Source organism: Schistocerca gregaria, chromosome 6, assembly GCF_023897955.1.
Source record: "Schistocerca gregaria isolate iqSchGreg1 chromosome 6, iqSchGreg1.2, whole genome shotgun sequence".
In the NCBI taxonomy this organism is placed as follows: Eukaryota; Metazoa; Arthropoda; class Insecta; order Orthoptera; family Acrididae; genus Schistocerca; species Schistocerca gregaria.
Window position 1 is genome coordinate 581,802,305 of NC_064925.1, and position 14,065 is coordinate 581,816,369.

The following is a 14,065-nucleotide window of genomic DNA, read 5'->3' on the forward strand; positions in this document are numbered from 1 at the left end:
TATGCGGACACACTAAAAGCACCATAGTAGAACACAGATGAAGCTTCTAAGTTGATGTAATAGCCAGTAAGAAGTAGTACAATTCAAGTTTTAGGTATCGGTTATTGACTTTTTACCCTTCTTTGGTGCCTTGGACATGAGCTAGGAACTTAACATTTCTATGAAAGGAGGACTAGCAGCCGAGTTGCACGGGAGAATGTGAAAAGTGTTCATATGTAGTAAAAACCTGAAAATCCGTCCGTTTTCGTCATTTGTTATCGAATCGACTTAAAGCCAGATCGTCACATTGGCCGCTCTTCTCTCTGAAACGGTTGTACTTATCGTCTGCAAAGCTATGTCGCGTGCTGCGGTATGTGGAGACATTAAAATCACCATAGTAGAACACAGATGAAGCTTCTAAGTTGATGTAATAGCCAGTAAGTAGTAGTACAATTCAAGTTTTAGGTATCGATTATTGACTTTTTAGCTGGCTTTGGTGCCTTGGACATGAGCTAGGACCTTTAGATTATGCATGAAAGGAGGACTAGCAGCCGAGTTGCACGGGAGAATGTGAAAAGTGTTCATATGTAGTAAAAACCTGAGAAATCCGTCCGTTTTGGTCATTTGTTATCGAATCGACTTCAAGCCAGTTCGTCTCATTGGCCACTCTTCTCTCTGCAAAAGTTGTACTTATCGTCTGCAAAGCTATGTCGCGTGCTGCGGTATGCGGACACACTAAAAGTACCATAGTAGAACACAGATGAAGCTTCTAAGTTGATGTAATAGCCAGTAAGAAGTAGTACAATTAAAGTTTTAGGTATCGGTTATTGACTTTTTACCCTTCTTTGGTGCCTTGGATATGAGCTAGGAAATTAAGATTTTGCATGAAGGAGGACTAGCAGCCGAGTTGCACGGTAGAATGTGAAAAGTGTTCATATGTAGTAAAAACCTGAGAAATCCGTCCGTTTTCGTCATTTGTTATCGAATCGACTTAAAGCCAGATCGTCTCATTGGCCGCTCTTCTCTCTGAAACGGTTGTACTTATCGTCTGCAAAGCTATGTCGCGTGCTGCGGTATGCTGAGACACTAAAAGCACCATAGTAGAACACATATGAAGCTTCTAAGTTGATGTAATAGCCAGTAAGAAGTAGTACAATTGAAGTTTTAGGTATTGAATATTGACTTTTTAGCTGGCTTTGGTGCCTTGGACTTGAGCTAGGACCTTAAGATTCTGCATGAAAGGAGGACTAGCAGCCGAGTTGCACGGGAGAATGTGAAAAGTGTTCATATGTAGTAAAAACCTGAGAAATCGGTCCGTTTTCGTTATTTGGTATCGAACCGACGTAAAGCCAGATCGTCACATTGGCCGCTCTTCTCTCTGAAACGGTTGTACTTATCGTCTGCAAAGCTATGTCGCGTGCTGCGGTATGTGGAGACATTAAAATCACCATAGTAGAACACAGATGAAGCTTCTAAGTTGATGTAATAGCCAGTAAGTAGTAGTACAATTCAAGTTTTAGGTATCGATTATTGACTTTTTAGCTGGCTTTGGTGCCTTGGACATGAGCTAGGACCTTTAGATTATGCATGAAAGGAGGATTAGCAGCGGAGTTGCACGGGAGAATGTGAAAAGTGATCATATGAAGTAAAAACCTGAGACATCCGTCCGTTTTCGTCATTTGTTATCGAATCGACTTAAGGCCAGATCGTCACATTGGCCGCTCTTCTCTCTGAAACGGTTGTACTTATCGTCTGCAAAGCTATGTCGCGTGCTGCGGTATGCGGAGACAGTAAAAGCACCATAGTAGTACACAGATGAAGCTTCTAAGTTAATGTAATAGCCAGTAAGATATAGTAGAATTCAAGTTTTAGGTATCGATTATTGACTTTTTAGCTGGCTTTGGTGCCTTGGACATGAGCTAGGACCTTAAGATTCTGCATGAAAGGAGGATTAGCAGCGGAGTTGCACGGGAGAATATGAAAAGTGTTCATATGTAGCAAAGACCTAGAAATCCGTCCGTTTTCGTCATTTGTTATCGAATCGACTTAAAGCCAGATCGTCACATTGGCCGCTCTTCTCTCTGAAACGGTTGTACTTATCGTCTGTAAAGCTATGTCGCGTGCTGAGGTATGCGGAGACACTAAAATCACCATAGTAGAACACAGATGAAGCTTCTATGTTGATGTAATAGCCAGTAAGTAGTAGTACAATTCAAGTTTTAGGTATCGATTATTGACTTTTTAGCTGGCTTTGGTGCCTTGGACATGAGCTAGGACCTTAAGATTCTGCATGAAAGGAGGACCAGCAGCCGAGTTGCACGGGAGAGTGTGAAAAGTGTTCATATGTAGTAAAAACCTGAGAAATCCGTCCGTTTTCTTCATTTGTTATCGAATCGACTTAAAGCCAGATCGTCACATTGGCCGCTCTTCTCTCTGAAACGGTTGTACTAATCGTCTGCAAAGCTATGTCGCGTGCTGCGGTATGCGAAGACACTAAAAGCACCATAGTAGAACACAGATGAAGCTTCTAATTTGATGTAATAGCCAGTAAGAAGTAGTACAATTCAAGGTTTAGGTATTGATTATTGACTTTTTAGCTGGCTTTGGTGCTTTGGACATGAGCTAGGACCTTATGATTCTGCATGAAAGGAGGACTAGCAGCCGAGTTGCACAGGAGAGTTTGAAAAGTTTTCATCTGTAGTAAAAACCTGAGAAATCCGTCGTCTTCATCATTTGTTATCGAATCTACTTAAAGCCAGATCGTCACAGTGGCCGCTCTTCTCTCTGAAACGCTTGTACTTATCGTCTGCAATGCTATGTCGCGTGCTGCGGTATGCGGAGACACTAAAAGCACCATAGTAGAACACAGATGAAGCTTCTAAGTTGATGTAATAGGCAGTAAGAAGTAGTACAATTCAAATTTTAGGTATCGGTTAATGACGTTTTAGCCGGCTTTGGTTCCTTGGACGTGAGCTACGACCATATGAATCTGCATGAAAGGAGGACTAGCAGCCGAGTTGCACGGGAAAATGTGAAAAGTGTTCAAATGTAGTAAAAACCTGAGAAATCCGTCCGTTTTCGTCATTTGTTATCGAATCGACTTAAAGCCAGATCGTCACATTGGCCGCTCTTCTCTCTGAAACGGTTGTACTTCTCGTCTGCAAAGCTATGTCGCGCTCTGCGATATGCGGAGACCGTAAAAGCACCATAGTAGAACACAGATGAAGCTTCTAAGTTGATGTAATAGCCAGTAAGATATAGTACAATTCAAGTTTTAGGTATCGATTATTGACTTTTTAGATGGCTTTGGTGCGTTGGACATGAGCTAGGACCTTAAGATTGTGCATGAAAGATGGATTAGCAGCGGAGTTGCATTGGAGAATATGAAAAGTGTTCATATGTAGTAAAAACCTAGAAATCCGTCCGTTTTCGTCATTTGTTATAGAATCGACTTAAAGCCAGATCGTCACATTGGCCGCTATTCTCTCTGAAACGCTTGTACTTATCGTCTGCAAAGCTATGTCGCGTGCTGCGGTATTCTGAAACACTAAAAGCACCATAGTAGAACACAGATGAAGCTTCTAAGTTGATGTAATAGCCAGGAAGCAGTAGTATAATTCAAGTTTTAGGTAGGATTAAGACTTTATAGCTGGCTTTGGTGCCCTCGACATGAGCTAGGACCTTAACATTCTGCATGAAAGGAGGACTAGCAGCTTATTTGCACGGGAGAATGTGAAAAGTGTTCATATGTAGTAAAAACCTGAGAAACACGTCAGTTTTCGTCATTTGTTATCGAATCGACTTAAAGCCAGATCGTCACATTGGCCGCTCTTCTCTCTGAAACGGTTGTACTAATCGATTTCGTAGCTATGTCGCGTGCTGCGGTATGCGGAGACACTAAAAGCAGCATAATAGAACACAGATGACGCTTCTAAGTTGATGTAACAGCCAGGATGAAGTAGTACAATTCATGTTTTAGGTATCGATTATTGACTTTTTAGCTGGCTTTGGTGCCTTGGAAATGAGCTCGGACCTTAACATTCTGCATGAAAGGAGGACTAGCAGCCGAGGTGCACGGGAGAATGTGAAATGTGTTCATATGTAGTAAAAACCTGAGAAATCCGTCCGTTTTCGTCATTTGTTATCGAATCGACTTTAAGCCAGATCGTCACATTGGCCGCTCTTCTCTCTGAAAAAGTCGTACTTATCGTCTGCAAAGCTATGTCGCGTGCTGCGGTATGCGGACACACTAAAAGCACCATAGTAGAACACAGATGAAGCTTCTAAGTTGATGTAATAGCCAGGAAGAAGTAGTACAATTCAAGTTTTAGGTATCGATTATTGACTTTTTAGCTGGCTTTGGTGCCTTGGACATGAGCTAGGACCTTATGATTCTGCTTGAAAGGAGGACTAGCAGCCGATTTGCACGGGAGAATGTGAAAAGTGTTCATATGTAGTATTAACCTGAGAAATCCGTCCGTTTTCGTCATTTGTTATCGAATCGACTTAAAGCCAGATCGTCACATTGGCCGCTCTTCTCTCTGAAACGGTTGTACTTATCGTCTGCAAAGCTATGTCGCGTGCTGCGGTATGCGGAGACACTAAAATCACCATAGTAGAACACAGATGAAGCTTCTAAGTTGATGTAATAGCAAGTAAGAAGTAGTACAATTCAAGTTTTAGGTATTGATTATTGACTTTTTAGCTGGCTTTGGTGCCTTGGACATGAGCTAGGACCTTAAGATTCTGCATGAATGGAGGATTAGCAGCGCAGTTGCATGGGAGAATGTGAAAAGTGTTCATATGTAGTAAAAACCTGAGACATCCGTCCGTTTTCAACATTTGTTATCGAACAGACTTAAAGCCAGATCGTCACATTGGGCGCTCTTCTCTCTGAAACGGTTGTACTTATCGTCTGCAAAGCTATGTCCCGTGCTGCGGTATTCTGAAACACTAAAAGCACCATAGTAGAACACAGATGAAGCTTCTAAGTTGATGTAATAGCCAGGAAGATGTAGTATAATTCAAGTTTTAGATATGGTTTAAGACTTTATAGCTGGCTTTGGTGCCCTCGACATGAGCTAGGACCTTAACATTCTGCATGAAAGGAGGACTAGCAGCTTATTTGCACGGGAGAATGTGAAAAGTGTTCATATGTAGTAAAAACCTGAGAAACACGTCAGTTTTCGTCATTTGTTATCGAATCGACTTAAAGCCAGATCGTCACATTAGCCGCTCTTCTCTCTGAAACGGTTGTACTAATCGATTTCGTAGCTATGTCGCGTGCTGCGGTATGCGGAGACACTAAAAGCAGCATAATAGAACACAGATGAAGCTTCTAAGTTAATGTAATAGCCAGTAAGAAGTAGTACAATTCAAGTTTTAGGTATCGATTATTGACTTTTTAGCTGGCTTTGGTGCCTTGGAAATGAGCTCGGACCTTAACATTCTGCATGAAAGGAGGACTAGCAGCCGAGTTGCACGGGAGAATGTGAAATGTGTTCATATGTAGTAAAAACATGAGAAATCCGTCCGTTTTCGTCATTTGTTATCGAATCGACTTAAAGCCAGATCGTCACATTGGCCGCCCTTCTCTCTGAAAAAGTTGTACTTATCGTCTGCAAAGCTATGTCGCGTGCTGCGGTATGCGGACACACTAAAAGCACCATAGTAGAACACAGATGAAGCTTCTAAGTTGATGTAATAGCCAGTAAGAAGTAGTACAATTCAAGTTTTAGGTATCGGTTATTGACTTTTTACCCTTCTTTGGTGCCTTGGACATGAGCTAGGAACTTAACATTTTTCATGAAAGGAGGACTAGCAGCCGAGTTGCACGGGAGAATGTGAAAAGTGTTCATATGTAGTAAAAACCTGAAAATCCGTCCGTTTTCGTCATTTGTTATCGAATCGACTTAAAGCCAGATCGTCACATTGGCCGCTCTTCTCTCTGAAACGGTTGTACTTATCGTCTGCAAAGCTATGTCGCGTGCTGCGGTATGTGGAGACATTAAAATCACCATAGTAGAACACAGATGAAGCTTCTAAGTTGATGTAATAGCCAGTAAGTAGTAGTACAGTTCAAGTTTTAGGTATCGATTATTGACTTTTTACCCTTCTTTGGTGCCTTGGACATGAGCTAGGAAATTAAGATTTTGCATGAAGGAGGACTAGCAGCCGAGTTGCACGGTAGAATGTGAAAAGTGTTCATATGTAGTAAAAACCTGAGAAATCCGTCCGTTTTCGTCATTTGTTATCGAATCGACTTAAAGCCAGATCGTCACATTGGCCGCTCTTCTCTCTGAAACGGTTGTACTTATCGTCTGCAAAGCTATGTCGCGTGCTGCGGTATGCTGAGACACTAAAAGCACCATAGTAGAACACATATGAAGCTTCTAAGTTGATGTAATAGCCAGTAAGAAGTAGTACAATTGAAGTTTTAGGTATTGAATATTGACTTTTTAGCTGGCTTTGGTGCCTTGGACTTGAGCTAGGACCTTAAGATTCTGCATGAAAGGAGGACTAGCAGCCGAGTTGCACGGGAGAATGTGAAAAGTGTTCATATGTAGTAAAAACCTGAGAAATCTGTCCGTTTTCGTTATTTGGTATCGAACCGACTTAAAGCCAGATCGTCACATTGGCCGCTCTTCTCTCTGAAACGGTTGTACTTATCGTCTGCAAAGCTATGTCGCGTGCTGCGGTATGTGGAGACATTAAAATCACCATAGTAGAACACAGATGAAGCTTCTAAGTTGATGTAATAGCCAGTAAGTAGTAGTACAATTCAAGTTTTAGGTATCGATTATTGACTTTTTAGCTGGCTTTGGTGCCTTGGACATGAGCTAGGACCTTTAGATTATGCATGAAAGGAGGATTAGCGGCGGAGTTGCACGGGAGAATGTGAAAAGTGATCATATGAAGTAAAAACCTGAGACATCCGTCCGTTTTCGTCATTTGTTATCGAATCGACTTAAGGCCAGATCGTCACATTGGCCGCTCTTCTCTCTGAAACGGTTGTACTTATCGTCTGCAAAGCTATGTCGCGTGCTGCGGTATGCGGAGACATTAAAATCACCATAGTAGAACACAGATGAAGCTTCTAAGTTAATGTAATTGCCAGTAAGATATAGTAGAATTCAAGTTTTAGGTATCGATTATTGACTTTTTAGCTGGCTTTGGTGCCTTGGACATGAGCTAGGACCTTAAGATTCTGCATGAAAGGAGGATTAGCAGCGGAGTTGCACGGGAGAATATGAAAAGTGTTCATATGTAGCAAAGACCTAGAAATCCGTCCGTTTTCGTCATTTGTTATCGAATCGACTTAAAGCCAGATCGTCACATTGGCCGCTCTTCTCTCTGAAACGGTTGTACTTATCGTCTGTAAAGCTATGTCGCGTGCTGAGGTATGCGGAGACACTAAAATCACCATAGTAGAACACAGATGAAGCTTCTATGTTGATGTAATAGCCAGTAAGTAGTAGTACAATTCAAGTTTTAGGTATCGATTATTGACTTTTTAGCTGGCTTTGGTGCCTTGGACATGAGCTAGGACCTTAAGATTCTGCATGAAAGGAGGACCAGCAGCCGAGTTGCACGGGAGAGTGTGAAAAGTGTTCATATGTAGTAAAAACCTGAGAAATCCGTCCGTTTTCTTCATTTGTTATCGAATCGACTTAAAGCCAGATCGTCACATTGGCCGCTCTTCTCACTGAAACGGTTGTACTAATCGTCTGCAAAGCTATGTCGCGTGCTGCGGTATGCGAAGACACTAAAAGCACCATAGTAGAACACAGATGAAGCTTCTAAGTTGATGTAATAGCCAGTAAGAATTAGTACAATTCAAGGTTTAGGTATTGATTATTGACTTTTTATCTGGCTTTGGTGCTTTGGACATGAGCTAGGACCTTATGATTCTGCATGAAAGGAGGACTAGCAGCCGAGTTGCACAGGAGAGTTTGAAAAGTTTTCATCTGTAGTAAAAACCTGAGAAATCCGTCGTCTTCATCATTTGTTATCGAATCTACTTAAAGCCAGATCGTCACAGTGGCCGCTCTTCTCTCTGAAACGCTTGTACTTATCGTCTGCAATGCTATGTCGCGTGCTGCGGTATGCGGAGACACTAAAAGCACCATAGTAGAACACAGATGAAGCTTCTAAGTTGATGTAATAGGCAGTAAGAGGTAGTACAATTCAAATTTTAGGTATCGGTTAATGACGTTTTAGCCGGCTTTGGTGCCTTGGACGTGAGCTACGACCATATGAATCTGCATGAAAGGAGGACTAGCAGCCGAGTTGCACGGGAAAATGTGAAAAGTGTTCAAATGTAGTAAAAACCTGAGAAATCCGTCCGTTTTCGTCATTTGTTATCGAATCGACTTAAAGCCAGATCGTCACACTGGCCGCTCTTCTCTCTGAAACGGTTGTACTTCTCGTCTGCAAAGCTATGTCGCGCTCTGCGATATGCGGAGACCGTAAAAGCACCATAGTAGAACACAGATGAAGCTTCTAAGTTGATGTAATAGCCAGTAAGATATAGTACAATTCAAGTTTTAGGTATCGATTATTGACTTTTTAGATGGCTTTGGTGCGTTGGACATGAGCTAGGACCTTAAGATTGTGCATGAAAGATGGATTAGCAGCGGAGTTGCATTGGAGAATATGAAAAGTGTTCATATGTAGTAAAAACCTAGAAATCCGTCCGTTTTCGTCATTTGTTATAGAATCGACTTAAAGCCAGATCGTCACATTGGCCGCTATTCTCTCTGAAACGCTTGTACTTATCGTCTGCAAAGCTATGTCGCGTGCTGCGGTATTCTGAAACACTAAAAGCACCATAGTAGAACACAGATGAAGCTTCTAAGTTGATGTAATAGCCAGGAAGAAGTAGTATAATTCAAGTTTTAGGTAGGATTAAGACTTTATAGCTGGCTTTGGTGCCCTCGACATGAGCTAGGACCTTAACATTCTGCATGAAAGGGGGACTAGCAGCTTATTTGCACGGGAGAATGTGAAAAGTGTTCATATGTAGTAAAAACCTGAGAAACACGTCAGTTTTCGTCATTTGTTATCGAATCGACTTAAAGCCAGATCGTCACATTGGCCGCTCTTCTCTCTGAAACGGTTGTACTAATCGATTTCGTAGCTATGTCGCGTGCTGCGGTATGCGGAGACACTAAAAGCAGCATAATAGAACACAGATGACGCTTCTAAGTTGATGTAATAGCCAGGATGAAGTAGTACAATTCATGTTTTAGGTATCGATTATTGACTTTTTAGCTGGCTTTGGTGCCTTGGAAATGAGCTCGGACCTTAACATTCTGCATGAAAGGAGGACTAGCAGCCGAGTTGCACGGGAGAATGTGAAATGTGTTCATATGTAGTAAAAACCTGAGAAATCCGTCCGTTTTCGTCATTTGTTATCGAATCGACTTCAAGCCAGATCGTCTCATTGGCCACTCTTCTCTCTGCAAAAGTTGTACTTATCGTCTGCAGAGCTATGTCGCGTGCTGCGGTATGCGGACACACTAAAAGCACCATAGTAGAACACAGATGAAGCTTCTAAGTTGATGTAATAGCCAGTAAGAAGTAGTACAATTAAAGTTTTAGGTATCGGTTATTGACTTTTTACCCTTCTTTGGTGCCTTGGACATGAGCTAGGAAATTAAGATTTTGCATGAAGGAGGACTAGCAGCCGAGTTGGACGGGAGAATGTGAAAAGTGTTCATATGTAGTAAAAACCTGAGAAATCCGTCCGTTTTCGTCATTTGTTATCGAATCGACTTAAAGCCAGATCGTCACACTGGCCGCTCTTCTCTCTGAAACGGTTGTACTTCTCGTCTGCAAAGCTATGTCGCGCTCTGCGGTATGCGGAGACCGTAAAAGCACCATAGTAGAACACAGATGAAGCTTCTAAGTTGATGTAATAGCCAGTAAGATATAGTACAATTCAAGTTTTAGGTATCGATTATTGACTTTTTAGATGGCTTTGGTGCGTTGGACATGAGCTAGAACCTTAAGATTGTGCATGAAAGATGGATTAGCAGCGGAGTTGCATTGGAGAATATGAAAAGTGTTCATATGTAGTAAAAACCTAGAAATCCGTCCGTTTTCGTCATTTGTTATAGAATCGACTTAAAGCCAGATCGTCACATTGGCCGCTATTCTCTCTGAAACGCTTGTACTTATCGTCTGCAAAGCTATGTCGCGTGCTGCGGTATTCTGAAACACTAAAAGCACCATAGTAGAACACAGATGAAGCTTCTAAGTTGATGTAATAGCCAGGAAGAAGTAGTATAATTCAAGTTTTAGGTAGGATTAAGACTTTATAGCTGGCTTTGGTGCCCTCGACATGAGCTAGGACCTTAACATTCTGCATGAAAGGGGGACTAGCAGCTTATTTGCACGGGAGAATGTGAAAAGTGTTCATATGTAGTAAAAACCTGAGAAACACGTCAGTTTTCGTCATTTGTTATCGAATCGACTTAAAGCCAGATCGTCACATTGGCCGCTCTTCTCTCTGAAACGGTTGTACTAATCGATTTCGTAGCTATGTCGCGTGCTGCGGTATGCGGAGACACTAAAAGCAGCATAATAGAACACAGATGACGCTTCTAAGTTGATGTAATAGCCAGGATGAAGTAGTACAATTCAAGTTTTAAGTATTTAATATTGACTTTTTAGCTGGCTTTGGTGCCTTGGACTTGAGCTAGGACCTTAAGATTCTGCATGAAAGGAGGACTAGCAGCCGAGGTGCACGGGAGAATGTGAAAAGTGTTCATATGTAGTAAAAACCTGAGAAATCCGTCCGTTTTCGTCATTTGTTATCGAATCGACTTAAAGCCAGATCGTCACATTGGCCGCTCTTCTCTCTGAAAAAGTCGTACTTATCGTCTGCAAAGCTATGTCGCGTGCTGCGGTATGCGGACACACTAAAAGCACCATAGTAGAACACAGATGAAGCTTCTAAGTTGATGTAATAGCCAGTAAGAAGTAGTACAATTAAACTTTTAGGTATCGGTTATTGACTTTTTACCCTTCTTTGGTGCCTTGGACATGAGCTAGGAACTTAACATTTTTCATGAAAGGAGGACTAGCAGCCGAGTTGCACGGGAGAATGTGAAAAGTGTTCATATGTAGTAAAAACCTGAAAATCCGTTCGTTTTCGTCATTTGTTATCGAATCGACTTAAAGCCAGATCGTCACATTGGCCGCTCTTCTCTCTGAAACGGTTGTACTTATCGACTGCAAAGCTATGTCGCGTGCTGCGGTATGCGGAGACATTAAAATCACCATAGTAGAACACAGATGAAGCTTCTAAGTTGATGTAGTAGCCAGTAAGTAGTAGTACAATTCAAGTTTTAGGTATCGATTATTGACTTTTTAGCTGGCTTTGGTGCCTTGGACATGAGCTAGGACCTTTAGATTCTGCATGAAAGGAGGACTAGCAGCCGAGTTGCACGGGAGAATGTGAAAAGTGTTCATATGTAGTTAAAACCTGAGAAATCCGTCCGTTTTCGTCATTTGTTATCGAATCGACTTAAAGCCAGATCGTCACATTGGCAGCTCTTCCCTCTGAAACGGTTGTACTTATCGTCTTCAAAGGTATGTCGCGTGTTGCCGTAGGCGGAAACAGGAAAAGCACCATAGTAGAACACAGATGAAGCTTCTAAGTTGATGTAATAGCCAGTAAGAAGTAATCCAATTCAAGTTTTAGGTATCGATTATTGACTTTTTAGCTGGCTTTGGTGCCTTGGACATTAGCTAGGACCTTAAGATTCTGCATGAAAGGAGGACTAGCAGCCGATTTGCACGGGAGAATGTGAAAAGTGTTCATATGTAGTAAAAACCTGAGAAATCCGTCCGTTTTCGTCATTTATTATCGAATCTACTTAAAGCCAGATCGTCACAGTGGCCGCTCTTTTCTCTGAAACGCTTGTACTTATCGTCTGCAAAGCTATGTCGAATGCTGCGGTATGCGGAGACACTAAAAGCACCGTAGTAGAACACATATGAAGCTTCTAAGTTGATGTAATAGCCAGTAAGAAGTAGTACAATTCAAGTTTTAGGTATTGAATATTGACTTTTTAGCTGGCTTTGGTGCCTTGGACATGAGCTATCACCTTAAGATTCTGCATAAAAGGAGGACTAGCAGCCGAGTTGCACGGGAGAATGTGAAAAGTGTTCATATGTAGTAAAAACCTGAGAAATCGGTCCGTTTTCGTCATTTGTTATCGAACCGACTTAAAGCAAGATCGTCACATTGGCCGCTCTTCTCTCTGAAACGGTTGTACTTATCGTCTGCAAAGCTATGTCGCGTGCTGCGGTATGCGGAGACACTAAAATCACCATAGTAGAACACAGATGAAGCTTCTAAGTTGATGTAATAGCCAGTAAGAAGTAGTACAATTCAAGTTTTAGGTATCGATTATTGACTTTTTAGCTGGCTTTGGTGCCTTGGACATGAGCTAGGACCTTAAGATTCTGCATGAAAGGAGGACTAGCAGCCGAGTTGCACGGGAGAATGTGAAAAGTGTTCATATGTAGTAAAAACCTGAGAAATCCGTCCGTTTTGGTCATTTGTTATCGAATCGACTTCAAGCCAGATCGTCTCATTGGCCACTCTTCTCTCTGCAAAAGTTGTACTTATCGTCTGCAGAGCTATGTCGCGTGCTGCGGTATGCGGACACACTAAAAGCACCATAGTAGAACACAGATGAAGCTTCTAAGTTGATGTAATAGCCAGTAAGAAGTAGTACAATTAAAGTTTTAGGTATCGGTTATTGACTTTTTACCCTTCTTTGGTGCCTTGGACATGAGCTAGGAAATTAAGATTTTGCATGAAGGAGGACTAGCAGCCGAGTTGGACGGGAGAATGTGAAAAGTGTTCATATGTAGTAAAAACCTGAGAAATCCGTCCGTTTTCGTCATTTGTTATCGAATCGACTTAAAGCCAGATCGTCACATTGGCCGCTCTTCTCTCTGAAACGGTTGCACTTATCGTCTGCAAAGCTATGTCGCGTGCTGCGGTATGCTGAGACACTAAAAGCACCATAGTAGAACACAGATGAAGCTTCTAAGTTGATGTAATAGCCAGTAAGAAGTAATCCAATTCAAGTTTTAGGTATCGATTATTGACTTTTTAGCTGGCTTTGGTGCCTTGGACATGAGCTAGGACCTTAAGATTCTGCATGAAAGGAGGACTAGCAGCCGATTTGCACGGGAGAATGTGAAAAGTGTTCATATGTAGTAAAAACCTTAGAAATCCGTCCGTTTTCGTCATTTGTTATCGAATCGACTTAAAGCCAGATCGTCACAGTGGCCGCTCTTTTCTCTGAAACGCTTGTACTTATCGTCTGCAAAGCTATGTCGAATGCTGCGGTATGCGGAGACACTAAAAGCACCATAGTAGAACACATATGAAGCTTCTAAGTTGATGTAATAGCCAGTAAGAAGTAGTACAATTCAAGTTTTAGGTATTGAATATTGACTTTTTAGCTGGCTTTGGTGCCTTGGACATGAGCTATCACCTTAAGATTCTGCATAAAAGGAGGACTAGCAGCCGAGTTGCACTGGAGAATGTGAAAAGTGTACATATGTAGTAAAGACCTGAGAAATCGGTCCGTTTTTGGTCATTTGTTATCGAACCGACTTAAAGCAAGATCGTCACATTGGCCGCTCTTCTCTCTGAAACGGTTGTACTTATCGTCTGCAAAGTTATGTCGCGTGCTGCGGTATGCGGAGACACTAAAATCACCATAGTAGAACACAGATGTAGCTTCTAAGTTGATGTAATAGCCAGTAAGAAGTAGTACAATTCAAGTTTTAGGTATCGATTATTGACTTTTTAGCTGGCTTTGGTGCCTTGGACATGAGCTAGGACCCTAAGATTCTGCATGAAAGGAGGACTAGCAGCCGAGTTGCACGGGAGAATGTGAAAAGTGTTCATATGTAGTAAAAACCTGAGAAATCCGTCCGTTTTGGTCATTTGTTATCGAATCGACTTCAAGCCAGATCGTCTCATTGGCCACTCTTCTCTCTGCAAAAGTTGTACTTATCGTCTGCAAAGCTATGTCGCGTGCTGCGGTATGCG